This window comes from Camelus bactrianus, chromosome 4 (genome assembly GCF_048773025.1).
Source record: "Camelus bactrianus isolate YW-2024 breed Bactrian camel chromosome 4, ASM4877302v1, whole genome shotgun sequence".
Taxonomy (NCBI): Eukaryota; Metazoa; Chordata; class Mammalia; order Artiodactyla; family Camelidae; genus Camelus; species Camelus bactrianus.
This window is the reverse complement of record NC_133542.1, coordinates 41,463,610-41,484,384: the sequence shown is the minus strand read 5'-3', so window position 1 is coordinate 41,484,384 and position 20,775 is coordinate 41,463,610. Positions and strand designations below refer to the sequence as shown.

The window sequence follows — 20,775 nt, the reverse complement described above, 5'->3', positions numbered from 1 at the left end:
GCGCGGGGCTGCGATTCAAGCTGGCGGGCGGGTCCCGGGGGGCGGTGCGTGAGGACGTCAGCGCGCCCGCCGTGCGTCAGCACGCAGGCCCCGCCTCCCGTGGGACAGGGCCTGAGGGGACTCGGCGGGAGCTTCCAGGCGAGGGCGATGCAAAAGGTAGGTTTGGGAAACTTGGCGTTTCCAAGAAGCATTTACTGATTGATCCAAATAAAAGTGAGATATGGATGTAGCAACGCATTTTAAAAGTAGTCCAAACTCCCGGTAAGTTTCTGTTTGCACCACCCAGGAGAGATAAGGGGTATCTCCATTAGCGATGCATGAACGGCTGAGTGAACGTTACCTGTGGTCCATTACATCGTTCACGTCTGTGTTACTTTCTGCAAAGAAGTCTTAGATCCTGTAGTTTCTACTTACCTCACACAGTTGTTGGCAAACGGTAAAGTGTTCCACGCATTGAGGACATTATCGTGGTTACTAATTATCACTTTATTTTAACTGATGATGATGATGGCTATCTCGGGTAACTAGTACTTTCTGCCTCCTAGGTATTATTTTAAGCTGTTTCGGTTTGAAATCATTCAGTTTTCCTAACAACTAGACATAGAATTTACTATTGAATATCCACTTTACAAGAGAGAAACTGAGGCACGAGAAGTAACTTAAGTGGAAGAACTCAGACAGTTCAATTAATCAAACAAGGAGGTAATTGGACTGATGTGGCTTTAATGATGTGGTGGCCTACATAAACCAAGATCTAAGCCTGTAAATGCCTCAGGGATATGAAACTGAACTGATAAGGACAACCAGTCACAAACTGCTAATTAGGCTTTATGCTATAGCAAATCAATCATTTCCTTGCTTTGCGTCCTTCCTTTTTTAAATAAAAATCTCACTGCAGCTCCTGTGGATGGATAGCTCTTGAACACTTCCAGTTTGGTTTTGCCCTAATTGAATCTATTCTTGCTAAAATAAACTATGAAAAATTTCAATATGCTTCAGTTTTTCTTTTAACATTGGTCTTAGAACTTGGATTTGCATCCAGTTTCTAGAACAGTGGTAGCCCTCTAGTCAGGCCTTAGACATTATGTTTACAGCATTCCTCTTCTACCCACTACTGACACACACACATACACACACACACTACATTACACTAAAATCCCCTAGATGTGGTCGGCGATGACTTTTACATGCAACATGCTCAAATTATAATATAGCAAACACTCCTGTATCCTCCAACCAGTTTGTGAAATGAAACATCACCTTTCCTGTTGAAGAGTCTTGTGTAACCACTTTCTGAATCACAACTACTCCTCAAATGACCCTGGGTAACCACTTTTCTGAACTTGATACTCACCATTGCAATGTATGTCTTTATATTTATGTTACATTTGTAAATATTCTTAACCAGCATATAACATTCTACTACGTTTTCTGCTGCTGCTTGCTTTATGTTATCTTTGCTAGGATCATCCATGCTGACATGTAAAGATCTATCTAGTTCATGTTGCTCTATAGGATGCCCATGTAGGAAAATACAGTCATTTATTTGTGTATTTTCCTGTTGATGGAAATTTAAATTGTTTCCAATTTTCATTATGCTTTCTTTTTAATTAAAAAAAAATTAATACAATTTTAAAAGGTTACTTTCCATTTACAGTTATTAAAAAATATTGGCTATATTCCTTGTGTTATACAATACATCCTTGAGCCTATCCTATACCCAGTAGTTTATATCTTCCACTCCCCCACCCCTGTATTGCCACCCCTCCGTTGCCACTGGTAACCACTCGTTTGTTCTCTGTATCTGTGAGTCTGCTTCTTCTTTTTTTATTGTATTCACTAGTCTGTTGTATTTTTCTAGATTGCACATGATATCATACAGTATTTGTCTTTCTCTGTCTTGTTTCACTTAGCATAATGCCTTCCAAGTCCATCAGTGTTGCTGCAAATGGGAAATTTTCATTCTTTTTTTATGACTGAGTAGTATTCCATTGTATGTGTATACCACATCTTCTTAACCCATTCATTTGTTGTTGGACACTTAGGTTGCTTCCATAGCTTGGCAGTTGTAAACAATGCTGCTATGAACATTGGGTGTGTGTATCATTTTGGATTACTGGTTTTGGGGGGGATATATAACCAGGAGTGGAATTGCTGGGTCATATGGTAGTTCTGTTTTTAGTTTTTTAAGAAACCTCCATACTGTTTTCCACAGTGGCGGCATCAATTTACATCCCTGCCAACAGTGCACGAGGGTTTCCTTTTCTCCACATCCTCACCAACATTTATGATTTGTGATCTTCTTGATGACAGCCATTCTGACAGATGTGAGGTGACATCTTGCAGTTTTGATTTGCATGTCACTGATGATTAGCGATATTAAACATCTTTTCATGTACCTGTTAGCCATCTGCATTTTTCCTCTTTGGAAAAATAACTCTTCAGTTCTGCCCATTTTTTACATTTTTTTTTAATGTTGGGTTGTATGAGCTGGATTGTTTCCTTAATTTCTCTTTCTGATAGTTTGTTGCTAATGTAGAGAAATGCAACAGGTTTCTGAATATTCATTTTGTATTTTGCAATTTTACTAAATTGATTGGTGAGCTCTAGTAGCTTTCTGGTGGTGTCTTTCACGTTTCCTATGTATAGTATCATGTCATCTGCAAAACAGTGACAGTTTTACTTCTTCATTTCCAACTTGGCTTTCTTTTTCTTCTCTGATTGCTGTGGCTAGGACTTCCAAAACTATGTTGAATGAAATTGGCATGAGAGGGCATCCTTGTCAGTATGACTTCATTTCTGCTACATCCATTTCTTTAGTCTCTAACATCACTTAATGTAGTTGTCTTTTATCTTCTTAAAGCTCCCTATTCCGTGTTTTCCATCAAGCCACCTGATTTTTTGTACCTCTCTAATTCTTCCTCTCAGTCTCACTCCTGGGTGTCTCTTGCTTTTACCCGATTTAAATGTTGATGTTCTTTAGGTTCCTATCCTCAGCATCCACCCCTTCTGACATTTCACAGTATCTCTGGGTGATCTTATCTCCTGCTTAGGCTTAGCTTCCCCCTCCAGGCTGATGAGTTCTAACAAAGCTATCTCTCTCCATCATTGTCTCTTGGCAAGCCACAAATTTCTCATTGCCCTTAGCATCTGATGTTTATCCCTTAGCGTGGCATGTAAGCTCCTTCATGATTTGATTACCTCTGTTGTTTTATTTCTTGCTACTTTCCTTTCTGAATATATTCTCTAGACACGTGGAACAGGTTGAAGTTTCTGATGTTCTATCATTCTTCCCTGGGCCTTTACAGATGCTGCTCCTTTACTTCAGACCCTCCTCCTTGGCTTCCCTGCAGGTGCTTGGCTTGGGAGGGACAGGCCTACTGGGCTGTACAAGAGGTGGGCTCTCCTCCTTCAGGGGTCTGGTGTGTGTAAGTTTGACTAGAATACAGTTGATCATTTTACCTCTCATTGCCTCTATTCTCCTCCGGGTCCATCACGACAACATTATACTCAGGCTTCCAAGCCATTTTATCTCTCCATGGAGCCTCAGTGCTGATGCTTTCTTCTCATCTCTAACATTCATCTTCTCTGCACCTACCTTCTGACCAACGAGTTTTGTTGGATCCAGTCACAGAGCTATGTCAACAACATAGCCTGTCTTATTTTAACTGACGTGTGGTCTCCATTTCTTTCTTCCACTCCCTTGCTTATGGCTACTCACAGTGGCTCTTCCAGACCTCCTCCACTCTGGTCATGTCTCCACTAGACTCTGTGTCCCTGCTCTCTCACCTGAAGAGGATACCTCTTATTTCACCAGGAGAATAAGTCTTCAGACATAAACTTCCTCATCTTCTTTCCGTTGACTCTGGCTGCCTTCCAATCCTTGCTCCATAATGCAGCTGCCACCACTTCCTCTTCAAATCTTCCTGTGATTTCCCATGGCCCCTAGGATGAAGACAGACCTCCTCACAGAGGTCTAAAGTAGGGCTGCTCAGTGTGGAGTCGCAGGCTGGCTGCCAGTTGAGGTGTTGCTGCTCTGTAAGATACGGAGCTTGCTTCAGAATGTAAATCATATCTGCACTAAACATACTGTTTACTTCAGCAGGCAAGGCTTTCTTGACGAAAGAGCAGTGTGTTGAGTTGCATTCTGGAGCAAGCTTCTCATCCTGCTGTGCGCTGGCCCTCTGAGTGCACTACTCCCCAGGGCAGGGCACCCCTGGGTGTGATGGAGCGCGGTCTCTGCACCCTCGTCTTGCACCTGCCTCCCTTTCATCCTCCGTTGTCCAGCCCATAGTGGCCTCCTTTCAGACCTGCACACTTACAGTGGCACATTGTCCATGCGGCCCCCTCTGCATGAAATGTCCCTGCATTTAATCTGCCCCTGATTAACGCCTCCTCATCCTTCTCATCTCAGCTTCTGGGTCACTTCATCAAGAAAGCATCCCTTTACCTACTCAACGTGTCAGATTCCCTTGTCATAAGCTCTCATGATACCATATAACTCTCGTTTACGGCCTTCATCCCATTCCACATCCACTTTTAGATGTGTGTTTACCAGATGGTCCATGAGGAAGTGCTCATGTCTGTTTTGCTTCCTCTTTCATCCTCAGCACCTAGCACAGTTACTGATTACATGCGTTAAATAAATAAATGAATGTGTCCAACCAATGACCAAGCCCTGACGGTTTTTCTTTATAGCATCTCTCATTCTCCTCCCTTCCATCTGTGTTGCCATTACTCCCATTCTACCATTTATTGTTTTACACCTGAATTACAATGATTGCCTCAGAGAACAGCATGCCTTCCTCCCTTCAGGCTCTCTCTACATCCTTTATTACTCCTCCCAATGTTTTTTGATTGTGCCATTGTCCTGTTCCAAATCGTCCGTGACACCCGTTGCCAACACAATACAGGCCAAACTCTTAAGATTGACATTCAAGACCCTCCATAATTTAACTTTAATTTCACTTTGTAGACTTAAAAAAAATTTCTCATGGATCTGTTTGTCTCTACATCTTTGTTCCCTTCCAACTCTTCCTATTATAGTATTAAAAATTTTTTTCTAGTCAATCTATTTTGCATCTCCTTCTCTGGGAAAACTTCACTGAGAATCCAAGCAAAATATGGATCTCCTCTTCCCCTGAACTTATAAACGATTTAATAGGGCACATCTGGAACTGCCATAAGGCATCTCCATCTTATCTCCCACTCTGGGATCTAAGCTCCCTGAGAGCAGGGGTACATCTCTGTATTCTGTGCAGTTCTCAGCACAGTGTTATACACACAGTCAACCTGCTCAGTTCATTTGGTAAATGAACAAATGAATGAATGAGTCACCATGAGAAAGGTATTTTCTGGTTCTTTCTCTCTTTTTCAGCTTTCTCGTTTCTGTAGTTAGTTACCTTAGACAGCAGGCTGCTTCATAGCAACACAGTATCCAAGTTCACAGAGTGCTGGGAATAGCTGCTAAGAGCATCTCTCCATTGCTTTAGAACAGCTTGTCCTCCCGCTCATGTGGAGAGAGCAGGGTTCAGTATTTACTAAGTGCCTTTGTCCACGTGACATGTAGAGGCACTGGGGGTATCAGTGCTCTACATTAAGTGAAAAGCCTATTTTGCTTGTAATTTTCCCTTGTGAATAACAGCTGTCCACAAAGATGTTACTTTACCATATTCCATCTTTTTAAATTCATAAAGAGCATTTAAACTACATTCAAGCAGAAAATGAATAAAAAGAGCTTTGTATTCCATTGAATAAAAGTTCAGGGAGACGCCTTTATGTACATTACTTATTTGCGGAAACTTTAACCATGTAAAATGTGTTGGAGAGGCACCAACAATTCAAGAATTCTCAAAACTTCTGAATATGCAATTGCCTTATATGTAGGCATGGTGGCAGCCATCTGCATAACAATAATTTGGAAGATGTTGTATTAGTCAGCTCTTGCTGTGATAATTCTTTGAAATAAATCACTCCAAAACTCAGTGACATAAACAAGAATTTGTTTTTCTTGGACCTATGGGTTAGCTGCTGTGGCTCTGTTTTAGACCTGTAGATGACTGATTTTGCTCCATTCTTTGGGTCAGTTTGAGGTGTGTCCCACACATCTTGGGGCCCAACTGTGGGGCTGTGGCTCCCAGGCAGTCTTCTCACAAAGTTCACCGGAACACAAGAAGTGAGCCCAACCACACAAGCCCATTTAAAGCCTCTATGACATCATGTTCGCTCACACTCCATTAGCCAAAACATGTCACAGTTCTAAGTAAAAGGATAAAAAAAGACATCATGCAAATAGAAACCGTAAGAATTCTGAAATGGCTATACTAATACCAGAAAAAATAGACTTTAAAAGAAACACGTTATTAGATATAAAAAGGGATATTTTATGCTAATAAAAGTGTTAATCCATGAGGAAGATGCAAAATTATTAATATATGTGCACCAAATAACACCAAAATACATGAAGAAGAAAATACCAAAATACATGAAGAGCTGAAGGGAAAAATAGATAATTCCACAATGTTAGGTGGAGACCTCAATACCCCCACTGTCAATAATGGATAAAATAATTAGGCAGAAGATCAACAAAGATATAGAGGACTTGAATAACACTATAAATTAACTAGATCTAACAAATGTCGATAAAACACTCAGCCCAACAGTAAAATACGCATTCTTCTCAACAGCATAAAAACATTTTCCAGGGTCATTAAAAAAGTCTTAACCAAGAGAAGCACAAGATTGAATAAACACAACAGATAATGCCTTCCAAAAATAGATTTAAAGTAGATAAAGATTATAGCTATATTTGGTCACTTCATTTATGACAAAGGTGACACTACAATGGATAAAGGTTTCTTTTTTAATAAATGGTGATGTGGCAGTCTTCATGTGGAAGCAATTCATTTTGATCCTTATGTCACCTCATGTACAAAAATCAATTCAGATGGATTGTGGATTCTAAATTATCAACAAAATAATCACTAAAGACTGAAAAAAAAATCCAAAGAATGACAGATCTTTTCAATGTCTATTTCTGAGAAGAACTTGATTCCAGTTTATATAAGAACCCAATAACAAAAAGACAACTTGACAGAAAAATGGACAATGCTTAAACAAGCATGCCACACAAAAAATAAGCACAAAATAACCAAAAAACATGAAAAGGTGCTCATCCCAATGAGTGAATTGAATGTTAAATAATTAATTAAATTAAAACACATTAATTAATCAAGGAGATGCAAATGAAAACTACAGTGCGACACAAATGCCCATCAAAATTTCTAAGATGAAAAAGAGAGCCGACAAGGATGTGGAGCAACTGGCACTCCCACACACTGCTGTTGGGACAGGAGCTTGACACCAGCACTTTACAAACTGCTGCAGTGCTGTGGAAGTTACATAGCCCGTGACCTGGCAATTGCACACCTAATGTATTCAGCAGATGTGTGTGTATGTCTCAAAAGGCATGTAGAAGAATGTTCAAAGAAACGCTGTTCACATAGCCCCAAACTAGGAATAACCCAAATATCTGCTAAAAGGGGAATACACAAACTGTGGTAGCATCATACAATAGAATACAGTGAAAGCAAATGAATTCTTGCTATAGGCAAAAATATGGCTCAATCTCACAAATTTAATGTCAAGTGAAAAAAGCCAGATGCAAAGGAGTATATTTATATTATATACTATATATATATATATAGCTTCGTAACAAATTACCACAAAATTTAGCAGCTTTAAACAACACACATTTATTAGTGTCTCTGTGTCAGGAACTCAAGTGTGGCTTAGGTGGGCGCCTCAGCCTCAAGGCTGGAATCTAGGGGTCAGCTGGGGCTGTGGTCTCATTTGAAAACTCAAGGAGGATCTGCTTCCAGGTGCTTATGTGGCTCTGGACAGGGTTCATTGCTCTTAGGCTACTGGACTGAAGGCCTCAGTTCCTAATTGGCGGTTGAGTGGTGACCCCCTTTATTTCCTTAGCACATGCATCTTTCCTTAGGGCAGCTCAGAACATGGCAGCGGTCGTCCATCAGAGGGAGCAAGTGAGAGAACAAGGTAGGGCTTTCGTAAACGAATTTTAGCCATCACTTCTGCCACATTCTATTTAGAAGTCAGTCACTAGTTCCAGTCCATATTCAACGGCAGGGGATTACAACAAGGACATTAATACCAGGGCACAGAGGTCAATGCAACTCATTTAGAAGCTGCTGTGTGATTCTATTACTTGATGTAATTCCTTTGTTGAAGTTCTGAAACAGGTGAAATAAATCCATGGTGATAATAAGCGGGATTGTGATGAATTTTGACAGGACTCTGGGTTGGTGGTAATGTTGGAAGTTTTGAGTGCAAAGCTCTGGTCATGTGTACATTATAAAAATTCATTGATGTGTCTGATTTGTGCACTTTTTCTGTATGTATGTTACATTTCTACTAAAAAATTTACTTAAAGAGTTCATCTTCTCCCCTAGCAGTCCATCCTGCTGATAAGCAACTTTTGTTGTCTCTCATCATCATCTCCCGCCCTCTCGTTGGCCAGGCAGGAAAATGTAAACCCAGTTTATACTTTGCCACTTAAAATCTGACAATTTAGCCCAAGAGTGGACAGCATTGTATTTGGGAAAATTATGGTTTAAGGAATCAGATTAGGGTCCCGATCCAGGTTTTATCACCTACTGGTTGTGCAACATTGGTCTTCCTCTTCCCAACCTATATTATTAATCAGCGTCAGAGGATTGCATGGCAAACTAATAACCAGAAATCACACGGTATATACCCATCGTAAAATGACTTGAAATTCCCCCCAAAGACTTGTAATGGTTTCTAATTGCAATGTCTGTCCAACTTTCTCACGTTAATGTGATCTTCATGCTCACTGTGGCCTGACTTCCATACCTTTGTACACCCTCACCAGCAAAATATTCCTGAGACATCCTCATAGGTTTAACATCAGGTAGGTTGCTCTATTTATCCCTACGTATCTTCATCCTAAAACGTAACCCTCTCTCTGTTGGCCTCAGAGAACATACTCATGCAAAGATCTAAAGAAGATACTGGCTTTATTTTCTCCTAAGATATTTTCTTTAAGGAATCAGTACTTAATCAATAGGAAAGTGATTAAATGAATTATGCTACATTCATTTTGTGGAATGGTATGTGGCCCATAAAACATGCAGTGAGTTTGCATATGTGGCTGTAGCAAGGTAGCCATGGTGTATTGTAAAGTGCAACAGGCACTACACAGGATGGTCAGACAAGTGTTATGCCCCTGGAATGTACGATACCGAGAGCAGAGACCACGTCTGCCTGGTTTATCTGCAGCATCTAGTGGACTCATAGCCACTGAATGTTAACGGCACAGAAAATGATCCGGAAGAGTAAACATTGCCTTGTTATCAGGGTTACTCTTCTCTAAAGGAGCAGCATTGCTGGTGAGGACTTGGCATTTTTGGTCCTTATCATTTCTTCTTTTTTTTTTTTTTAATTGTATAATCAGTTTACAATGTTGTGTCAATTTCTGGTGTACCTATTTCTGATGTGTCAAGTAGTTTCATTAGAATGTGTTTATGTTTTTGTGCTTTTTGGCACCTAAAAGACTTGGCCCCCCAGCAACAGCACCCGTGTCTCTTTGTTGCTAGGGTGCCTTCAGCCTACCACAAACAGCTTTGCTGGTGGCCTGGAGAGCAGAAGCGGCTGGTCATTTGTGTCTCTTTCCCCTCACCCACAGCTTTTAATAAATAGCTGACAGGAGGAGTATTAAGATCCCCACAGTCTAGCCCTTGATTGGGCAACTCAAAGGCATGTTTTTTGATTCTGTGCAGCTCCCCTGAAATTTAGCCTGAAATTTATGGACCTCAAGGATTTTTACTTAAAATTGCACTTTCTTCCTCGCCTTCCAGTTCAGGTCCCCCTGGATTTTCCACCCTCTCATAGTCTCCTCTGGGGACCCAATCTCGGTCATTTGTGTAATTAAAAACAATTTTAAAAATTTGGTGCCTTTGGGAGGATGAAATGAGTGACTTCTTACCTCAAAGTTTTGACCCTCTGTGGCTTTAAATGAATCAGAAGAAATGTCCGGGCACAGCTCCCTAACTTATGGGGCCCAGGGCCAAATGAACTTGCGAGGTCCCTTGTTCAAAAAATGGGGGAAAAAATTGCTATTAGCAATACTAAAATATAAAACCTTCTCTTTTTTTCCAAAATATCTCTCTCTCAACTCATCAGGTTGTTTTTTATTTGCTATGAACTGTTGTTCTAAGTAAAGAACAATTTAAATTTTTGCGTTATTGGTGTGAATTTTACCATTCATCTTTCTATTGTGCAATGTGAGTTTAAAGTGCAACTATAAGAGCTTTTTGCTTGTATGCAAAATTACGAAAATTATACAATTTCTAGCTCATAGATTGTACATGCATATGTATTTTTTTTCTTGCCCATACTGTGGGAATGCCACACAAACCTAACTCAACTGTTTTACTTTCATTTCTGAGCACATGCAATTTCTACCATGATTTTCTGTGTTCTGCTTAGTGTTGTATAAGGAAAGAGTGAGAGAGAAAGGGATGGGGGAGTGGCCCTATCTTTCTATGCCATCACTTTCAGTGTAACCAGTTGGCTAACGCAGAGAAGTAAGAGTGAGGAAGAGTATGACAGGTTGCTTGTCACTCATGTTTCTTAGAACACCCTGGCCTTCTCTGTGTTGGAAGGCAGCCTCTGATTAGAATGTAAAGCATGGCCTCTTGGGACCGTTGGCACCTCCACTTACTCAGACATACGGGTAACTCACCTTGAGTCTTGCTGAACTTCCACCCGTCACAGGTCCATCTGAATTCTGGGCACATGGGGCATCACGATTGCTGTGTACAAATGGGGTGGCAGGAAACAGTGGCCGTGCTATTGCATGTATCTACTCTCCTAACATGCATGCTCTATTGTCCCATAGGCTTCACTTAGAAAACACAGCTGAAAGATAAAATGAAGAATTTCAAGATGGTGACAATAGATTATCAAACCAAGATCGAGGCCCTTCTAAGGGTGGTGTCCTGGGTGACTGGGTCTTGCTCAAAGTGAGGAAATGAGATGGTGCTTGATTTCAGCAGTGTAAGATCTTAGGGAAGCTGTAGGCATCACAATCTGTCCCACTCCATTCCAGGGGAGTGAGGGGAAGCCAGCTGGTGCAGAGATGTCAGGGAGGCGTCTTGGAGCCTTGCTCACCCGCTGCTCCCACAAAGAGGTGCTCATTGATGACCTGCTTTCCCTCCATGTCAACCCTAGTGAGGCTCAAGCAGCTGAGTGAGTGACACGGGTGCTGAAATGTGGGCAGTGACCTCAGCTATCTCCTGCTGGGCGCTGAAGCCCAGGTGAGGGGAGGGTTAGTCTCCTTCCTCTCCTCCTGCTTTCTCCAATGGGAGGATGCCAGGGAGTGAGAAGGGCAGAGGAAAGTCTTGGCAGAGCTGGAGAGGAAGGAGGACATTCCAGGGTTGGGCACAAAATCTTTACACGTTACCAAATGGCACTGGGTCACTCTCCAGCTCCAGATGAGAACTGGACTCAGAGGCATGGACTTGAATATTGTTTCATGGTCTGGTCCAGCTCACCTGGCTGCCCACTCTTGGCAACTATGCAATAGCAGTGCTGAAGCAGCTCAGGGACAGGAACATTTTGTTGAAAACTGCCACTTTTCTGTATTCTAGCAAACATAGCCACTGTCCAGTGGACACAGATCTGGTGGGCCTTGGATGAGGGTGTGTGTTGTAGTAGGAATGTTGCTCTGGTTATGGCTGGGAGGGCCAGGGCAAGGCCTGGGAGGAGGATCTGTTGTGCCCGGAGAGTCAACCTGTCTGGGGACCCATCTGAACTCAACCTTGAGGTCTCCCGCTGACTGAGCATCTTCTCAGACAGGAGTCCCTCCATGGTACCTGGGTTGGTAACTTCTTGCAGGGAAAAGGGATCACCTTTCTGTTAGTGATGGGAGTGCTCATGGAACAGCCGCATAGAACCTGAGGGAAAATGAGACAGAGAGCGAGGGAAGCTTGATGGATGTTTGCGTTGGAAAGAATGAAAAGGTGAAAGAATGAAGGAGCAGGTGGGACAGAATGAAAATGTTCCCTTTCTACATTTTCTGGGGTCTCAACCTGCCCTCTCCTGCCCTCTTGCCTACCCACCCCCAACCTGATCCAGGCCACAAGACATTGTGCCTCACCAGATCAATGTGCAGCCCTGGGGTGCCATCCCGGCAGAGGTGTGAATGGCTTTATATGTGAACACAAGACAATATCTGCATGTGTGGATGTTGCCAGGTCAGACATCACCCTGTCTTGGGACAGTGATACTGGTGCCTTTTCCAGCGTGTAGGAGGACAATTTGTTAGATATTGTTCTTGATGCGAACTGTGCATTCATCACAGTTGGGTTGCCACCTAGTGATCTTCATGACTTTGGAGGAGCCAAAACAGATGTCCTGCAGGGCCCTCTTAGCTGGTGTGGGTCCTGCCACCTGTGCTGAGAGTTCAGTGATCCTGGCCTCCCCTTGGATCCCCACTCAGCCTGAAGTCAGAGTCCAAAGGCACCCAGTGCTTCCTCACCCTCAGCCCCCTCTATGTGATCTGGGACACAGAAATACCTCTCAGACTTCAAAGAGGTTGTGGGGGTTCCCATGAATGTGTGATGAAAGAAGCCACCAGAGTCACCTTTCGTACCAATGTTGCCCTTTACTCCCAGAGGGGTGGAGAAGTGTGGGGCAGTGTGCTCCCCCGGGGCTGCTCACCTGCCTTAGCTTCTGGATTGTGGTCCTAGGAATGCAACCTTTGGCTCCTACTGAGTGAGGCAGGCTTAGAGACCAAGCAAAGTCTTGAGTCTGGGAAGATTAATTTCTGATTTTAATTATCTATTGAACAGTCCTGCATATCCGTCACTGTGTTTGAGTTTTCCAACTCAAAGTGCAGAGATTCTCAGAGACCTACTAGGTAGAAAAGGCAGGAGTAGAGACATGGGGGAGGGGGGTGAGGCTTCCATACCAGTTATCTCTCTCATGTACTTGGGTCGTGGACTTCTCACCAAAGGAGAGTTTGTGGCTTGAAAATGCTCAGAGGCTGGTCTTTTGTTACATAGAAAGTCACTTCTGGATCCTGTATCTTTGGGTATCTTCATACTCCCAGGTGATGAAACAATCGGACAGGATTTCTATACTAAGAGGGCTAGTATGAGATAGTTCCAAATGCGGAGAGGGGAGTTGTCTAGGAGAGATGCCCTGGTCTTTCTCTTTTTCGGCACTGTGTTTCCCTCCTCTTCCCCACCTCTTGCCCATATGGGAAAACATAAATGCAGTAAAGCTCAGTGGCTGAATAACGGCAAGAGGATGAGGGTGCTGGTACTAGGGAACATATTCAAGTGCTTTGTGTCCACTCCCAGCACTCACAGGTGATATAATTTAGGGGCCATCATTCAGTTTGTTCAGAATTCTGCAGAGTGCAAAAAGCTATTTCTTAGCAGGTGTCACTGACATTAAACACAGGGAATAGGACTCCCTGGACTTGTACACCACCAAATCTCACATCCCACAGTTCATGTCAGGGCAGCCAAAATGCATGAATTGGCTGTATCCTGGGAGCAAAGTGCACAACATCCTCAGAACCCAGCTCCTTGGACCACAGAGTTCTTTAAATTAGCGTGGACAAGTGGGTAAATGTTCTGGATTGTCACTAGATTTATGTCAAATCATATACTGAAGTCCATTCAAAACTCTCTTTGTAGGAATGAAAAAAAAGGAAAACGTTTGTAGTTCTTACTGCCTTAGTTGGGGTGGAGGGGAATATATATATATATATATTATATTCCCAGGATAAATCTTCACTTATGAAACTAACCCCAGTACATAATCTGGCAAGAAGGGAATTCTAACTTCAGTATCTTTGCAACATCCAGTTAAGAATACCCTGAAAACTTTAGATATCCCAGCATATAGAGTTTAGCAAAGCAGCTGCCCAAAGATGCTCAAGTCTTAGGGACTGGGATTTTCGACTGGTGGCAGATTGTATTTCCCAAAAATAACCATAGCAGTATTTCAAGTCCCACATTCTCTTCCAGAGCTCTGCTAGCCTCTATTAAAAGTTGGAGGGGGATAGGGTGTAGCTCAGTGGTAGAGTATGTGTTTAGCATGCATGAGGTCCTGGGTTCAATCCCCAGTACCTCCATTAAAAAATTAAATAAATAAAATGTGTTTGGGAGCTCAAAGAAGCTCCTCAAGCTTAAAAAAAAAAGTTGAAGTCTCTTTATCTTTTCCTTAAAGTTGGGTGGGACTTCGTGGCTGCCTCAATGAAGAGAATGCAGCAGACATGTATGTATTACTTTCTTAGCACTGCCGTAACAAAGTATATGGGCAGCTTAACAGAAATGTATTCTCCTACAGTTCTCAAGCCTAAAGTCTGAAACGAAGGTGTCAGCAAGGTTGATCATTTTGGAGAGCTCGTTGCATGCCTCCTTCCTAGCTTCTGGTAGTTGCCAGAGATCCTTGGCATTCCTTGGTTTGTAGATGCATCATTCCAATCTTTGCTTCCGTTGTCACATGGCATTCTTCCTTAGGTGCCCTGTGACCAAAGTTCCCTCTTCTGAGGTCATCAGTCATTGGATTAGGGCCCACCTTGATCTAGTATGAGCTCAATTTGATTACATCTGCAATGACCCAGTTTCCACATTAAGTCATACTCACAGGTACTGGGGGTTAGAACTTAAACAAATCTTTTGAGAGGACACAGTTCAACACACAACAGTGAGGTTAAGTGATTCCTGAGGTTAAGTCATAAGAGAATCCAAATTCTGTTTGAATCTTTTTCTCTAAGGATGCTCACCTTTGAAAGAATCTGGAAAAGAAAGAAGTATGTATATGTATAACTGAATCACTTTACTTTACACCTGAAACTAACATTGTAAATCAACTACACTTCAATAAAAATTAAAAAAAAAAAAAAAAAAAAAAAAGGATGCTCACCTTTGAAACCCAGCCACCATTTTGTGAGGAAGCCCAGGATACAAGAAGAGGCCACATACAGGTGTTCTGGTCGACAGCCCCAGCTAAGGTTCCAGCCCAGTCCACAGCTAGTATTAGTCATTGGTCATGTAAATGAAGAAGCCTTCAAGATTACTCTGACCTCAGCCTTTGAGCTGCACCAGCTGATGCCAAGATGAACTGTCTCCATTGGTCCCTGTCCAAATTGCAGATTTATGAGCAAAATAAATGTAGTTGTTTTTTTAATCCAAGTTTTAGGGTAGTTTGTTACACAGCATCCATTGATTACTGGAACGCTACCCAGTGTCCACTGCCCTAATTGAGATATCTGGAGTCTTCTGTGGCAGGATGACCCTCTGTAATAAGAATGCAGCCCTGGGATCTGGCTGTGGGTTTCTTTTGGATTCAGCCATCCTTCTCTTAGGACACAGTTGAAGTAGGTTGTCTAGATATGTAGGCATTAGCTACTTCAGGCTGGCTTAAGTAGAGATGTAGCCAAGTGCTTAGTTTTAAATTACTGCCTTTGCTAATGAGGCATCTCTCCAACCCTCTGGAGAGTGACATTGAAGTGTAGCTCTGACGTTTACTAGCTGTTTGATCTGAGGCAAATTTCTTTAGTTTTCTCATCTGTAAAATGGGCATAATGATACCTCTCTTATGTAAGCTTGTAGCTCAATGTCTATCAAGTGTTCAATAAGAAATAGGTGACTGCTTGAGAGTTAACTGTTTAAACTTTTTTTTTTCTGTATAAAATAATCCCGTTGATGGAGGTTATACAAATTTGTAAAACATATCCATATTTAGTAACCAACTGTAAGACTACACTACTTTGGAATCATGATTCTCCGGTGTCAAGTAAAGGACAGTAAATATTTATTACAGCAACATAATCTTCATTACTACAGCTCACAAGGACATAGTTCTTAAAATTGGTGGCACTAAGCCAAGAGTGACCATTTAAGTTAACAAACAAACAGAAAAAGCCCACATCAAATGCTTGGGAAATTCTGACTAGTTTCTCTTCTCTGATGGCAAGATTTATTCCCAGTATTAGAAACACACATGGCATGAGACTTTGTGAATTTTGTGGGAATGAGTTTAAAGACTACACAATTAGCTAAATTTGCGGGAAGCACTTAGTCCTGGAATCTAAAGTGCAAGCCAAGCTAAATGCTTCCAAATCATACTGTTTTTATATATGAGATTCTATGTATTAATTGCTGGTAGTTTTTATTCATCCTTTTGCGTATATCAGCAACTTAGATATTTTATGAATTGCAAAATAAACATGAAGTTCATCCACATAGCTTTTGGCAGAAAGAAGTTTCTTTCAACAAAGTTTATTTCATTTTGCTTGTTTTATTCTCATACTAACCGGTGCTTACTACAGGGAACCCATTCTTATTTATATTGCAGTGCTTAGGTAAAAATCCTTTCCACTGACTTTTCACAAACCTAGGCTCTACTAGTAAGTGACTTTTTCTCCCTGCATTCTGTGGAAAGCTTACAGGTCCTGAATGCTAAGTGGAAAGCAACCAAAACCCAATCTTGTAAATCTGTGCACTTGAAAACATGTAGCTGGAGCCCGTCCTTTGTCTGGAGTGTTGATTCTGTTGCTAGGTGGCAATGTTGCCTCACCAAAAGGGTGGCTATTAGAGTCTGCAGGTCCCTTTCCGAAACAGAAAGAAAAACCGTGCTTTATTGCTTCTTCATTAGCAACTTTTCAGCCAGACTTCCTGGTTTCAGCCCACAGTGAGGCATCAGCGCTGTCTGAAATTGCCAGGCTGGAATGATCAAAACAAAAATTTCTTCCTGCTGGCCACTGTACATTGCAAAACTGGGCAGTCTACAGTGTAAAGCACATGGTTGCTTCCAGTAACTATTAAAGTCCACTCTAGGCAGGGACCAGGTTTATCCCAGGCCCTTGTAAACAAGTGGTATAATCTCATTTGTTCAGTGATTGGTGGTATAGCATTAAGTTCCCCCAAATCTCTAGAACTGAGGTCATGAAACATTAGTGTATGGTGTGCCTACGAATTACTGAAGGTTCTTTTTAAAAAGAGAGTTTATTTCACTTCATTATCAGACAGGGTTGCCAGATTCAGTAAATAAAATATGGGACAAACAGTTAAATTTGAATTTCAGATGAACAATTAATTTTTTAAAGTTAGGTTTATTGAGGTATAATTTACATACAATAAAATTCACCCTTTTAGGTATACAGATCTATAAATCTTTACAAACATATACATCATATAGCTGCTACCACACTCAAGATATAGAACATTTTCATCACTCCCCAAAGTTCTTCCATGCCGCTTTTTAGTCAGTCCCTCACTCACCCTCTACACCCAGACAAGCAGTTGTCAGATTTCTGTTTTTATAAGCTTACCTCTTCCACAATGCGTTATAAATAGAATCATATAATACACAGCCTTTTGTGTCGGGCTTCTTTCATTTAGCATAATGCTTTTGGGGATTCATCCATGTGGTTGTAGGTAGCAGAAGCTGAATTTTTTTTTAAATAAGTATAATCCATAGAATAATTGAGACTTACTTATAATAAAAAAGTATTTGTTGTTTATCTGAAAATTTCTAAATCCGTGGGCCTGAGTAGAACTTGGAACTTGCATTTTAACAAACAAAAGAACCATGGTGTTTCCCATGCAGGTATTTCTCAGGTCCCGCTTTCAAACACCAAGGATCTGAAGCAGTGGGGCTGTGAGTCTCCTTGGGAATCTGCTTAACTCCATTGAGTCTTTTACCAGAAAAACATTCGTAGAAGATCAGTACTTTCACAAAATTTCAGAAGGTTGCAGTTTTGACCAAAAGTTCATAAACTCTGCAAACCCCAGGTTAAGAATGGTAGTGTTGTCATCTCATGTGCTTACCTGAAAAGCTCAAATCTCCTACAAGTGAGGGAAACAAGTTCATATCAGATTCTCCACTCCTTCTACTCATTCTTTCCCCACACTTCTCAGAGCAAGGGGATTTTTTTTTTTTTTTGTCTTTCTTCAAGCTCTGAAGTCTTGCAACTCTCTATTCCTATTTAAATTTTTATTTACTAAATCAAAAGTGGATTAATCATTTATATATTGTAAAAGCCATTCGTAGTTATCACAGAAAGCTAAAATTGCAAAGAAACTTAGAAAATGAAAAAGAGGAATGGGTAGTCATACCACCTAAAGAGGTAGTGAGATAATAACTTTATGTAGTTGTTTTTTTTCGTAAATATGATGATAATGTAATGGTGCCTGGGTCCTACTCCACATATTCAGATTTACTTGGTAGGGATGTGTTCTGGACTCAACATTTTTCTTACTTTCTTTTTTGAATTGATTGAAATATAGTTGATTTACGATATTATATTAGTTTCAGATATATGGTGTAGTGATTCAATATTATTATATGCTATACTCTATTTAAAGTTATTACAAAATAATGATTGTAGTTCCCTGTGCTGTATAATATATCCTCGTTTATTTATGTTATACGTAGTAGTTTGTACCTCTTAATCTCCTACTCCTATCTTGCCCCTCCCCTCTTCCTCTCTCCACTGGTAACCACTAGTTTATTCTCAATGTCTGTGAGTCTGTTTCTGTTTTGTTATATTTGATTTGTTTGAATTTTTTCATATTCCACATATAAGTGATGACAGTGTTTGTCTTTCTCTGTCTGACTTACTTTACTAAGCAAAATACCCTTTTGGTTCATCCACATGGTTGCAAATGGCAGAAGTTCACTCTTTATATTGCTAAGTAATATTCTATTACATATACATATATTCCATTATTTAAAGATATATAAAGAAGATGTGAGATATATTATATCTCTATATAATATTTCTATATAATATATCTCTATATAATATCTCTATATAATATATCTCACATCTTCTTTATCCATTCATCTGTTGATGGACACTGAGGTTGCTCCCATGTCTTGGCTACTATAAATAATGCTTCCGTGAACATTGGAGTGCATGTATCTTTTTGAATTAAAGTTTTTGTTTTCTTCAGATATATACCCAGGATTGGAATTGATAGATCATATCATAGTTCTGTTTTTAGTTTTTTGAGGAACCTCTGTACTATTTTCCAAGGACTCAGCATGTTTTGAAGGCTCCATGGGTTATTGTAACATGCAACAGAATCTGAGAGCCACAACTCTGTGTACCTGCCGTTGACTTATTCTCTGTGCTCTTTCTATCTTCTTGGTTAGTTGGGCCTTGCAGAGTGTTTTGTAGAACCTGCTGGGAATCAATTGTAATCATAACTGTGCATCAACACGAAAGGGAAAATCTTCTAATCACTAGTTCATGCTGGAGATGTGTCAACGATTGGCCATTCATGATGAAAAATAAGGGAGCCCTTACTTGGAGAAATAAGATTAGGTCAGAATGGGAGAAAATTATACCCAGGAATTATTAGATTTCACCACAAACCCCTGGAATTGCCTGAATTCTGTGATTAGTCAGAACTACTCAAGGCTGAGGAAGAAAAGGAGTCATTGATCGCAACACTCCAAGAGGAAGACCTAATAATAGAGTTAAGATTTGAGCACCAAGGCAGACCCAAGCCCCTGGAAGTCCCTGACACAGGCATGCCCAGGGACTCAACGTCCTATCTCCAGCAAGCAAATAGATCATAGACAGGGATATTTTCACGAGAGAATCCTCACGGCTCCCCCATCCCAAACTTTCCCAAGGCTGGCATCGAAGACTCCAGTTTGCTTTCCATGTGGTGATATTTATCACAAGTGAAATCACCATGGAAGTCCAGGCAACAGCCCTCTAGCATTCACTAGTCTAAATGGCAAGAGTTTTAAAATTTGGTGGCAACCTTTAGGCTGGCACTGAACTTTGAGAATTGGATTGAAAGAATCTTGAGGCTTATTTCTTGAGAGATCTCCAGGAAAACCTTATGATTGGTTGTACCCATTGAACTTCATAATCACAACAACTTGCCTCCATCCTTGGACCCTGGAGGGAAGGACTGAAATGGTCAGGGGCCTTCTTGGTGCTTCTCCTTCTCAGGGGGCCACCCATCGGAAACAGACACATTAACCCTCGTACTGACAATGGAGGAAATAGGATGGAGAGTTTCATGTGCACCTCACATTACCATTGCTACAGATATATTGTAATATAATTTACCGTAAAATTATGGTACTTAGTAGACCAGCTGTTAGATATTGTTATTTATTAATAAAGCAGCACATATATTACCATAAACATATTATTTTAGTGCTTTGACAACTGTATTTCATTATCTTTGGTATTCTTTGTAATCCTATGTGTTTTATTTTATGTATTTGCAAACATGAACAGGGTTTCATTTTATATTAATTTCATTCATGATACTTGTCACTTTTGTTTTTTAATTTAGAGGTGTTTTAAGAATTGGGAGAAAACTAGCAGGTGGAAATAGAGAAATTTTATGTTGTTATAGCCTACTTTTTTAATTCTACATTTTGTTTTTTTGTTCTATGGGTATTCTTTTTTTAAATTCTGATAGTATGATTTTCCGTATGCTAATCTGCTTTCTTTAAGAATCCCATTTGAATTAGCAAATAATTATTTGCTTCCCAATGGGAGGCTAGAATGACTCCTGCTGGTTCTATTGCAGAATCAATGATAAGGTGCGTTAATGAGTCTCAGAATCGCTCCCAGGAGACTTTTTCTTTCTGTGCTCTATCCCATTGATGTGGCCTCTCCTTTTCACAGCATTGGGAATTTTAACTCATTTATGATCTGCTTATTAGCTTATTGTC

General features: G+C 40.7%; 1 long non-coding RNA gene across 2 annotated transcripts in view; it reads left to right on the top strand.

Annotated features, from left to right (window-relative positions):
- Nucleotides 1-10: 10 nt before the first annotated feature.
- The window catches only part of LOC105067299 (uncharacterized), a 38,461-nt gene continuing 17,696 nt past the window's right edge, over nucleotides 11-20,775 (top strand). Inside the window, exon 1 of one of the 2 annotated variants that reach the window (XR_012506405.1) lies at nucleotides 11-156. This is a non-coding gene — a long non-coding RNA (uncharacterized LOC105067299). The remainder of the gene's footprint in view (nucleotides 157-20,775) is intronic. The other variant, XR_835140.3, reaches the window with a different exon arrangement.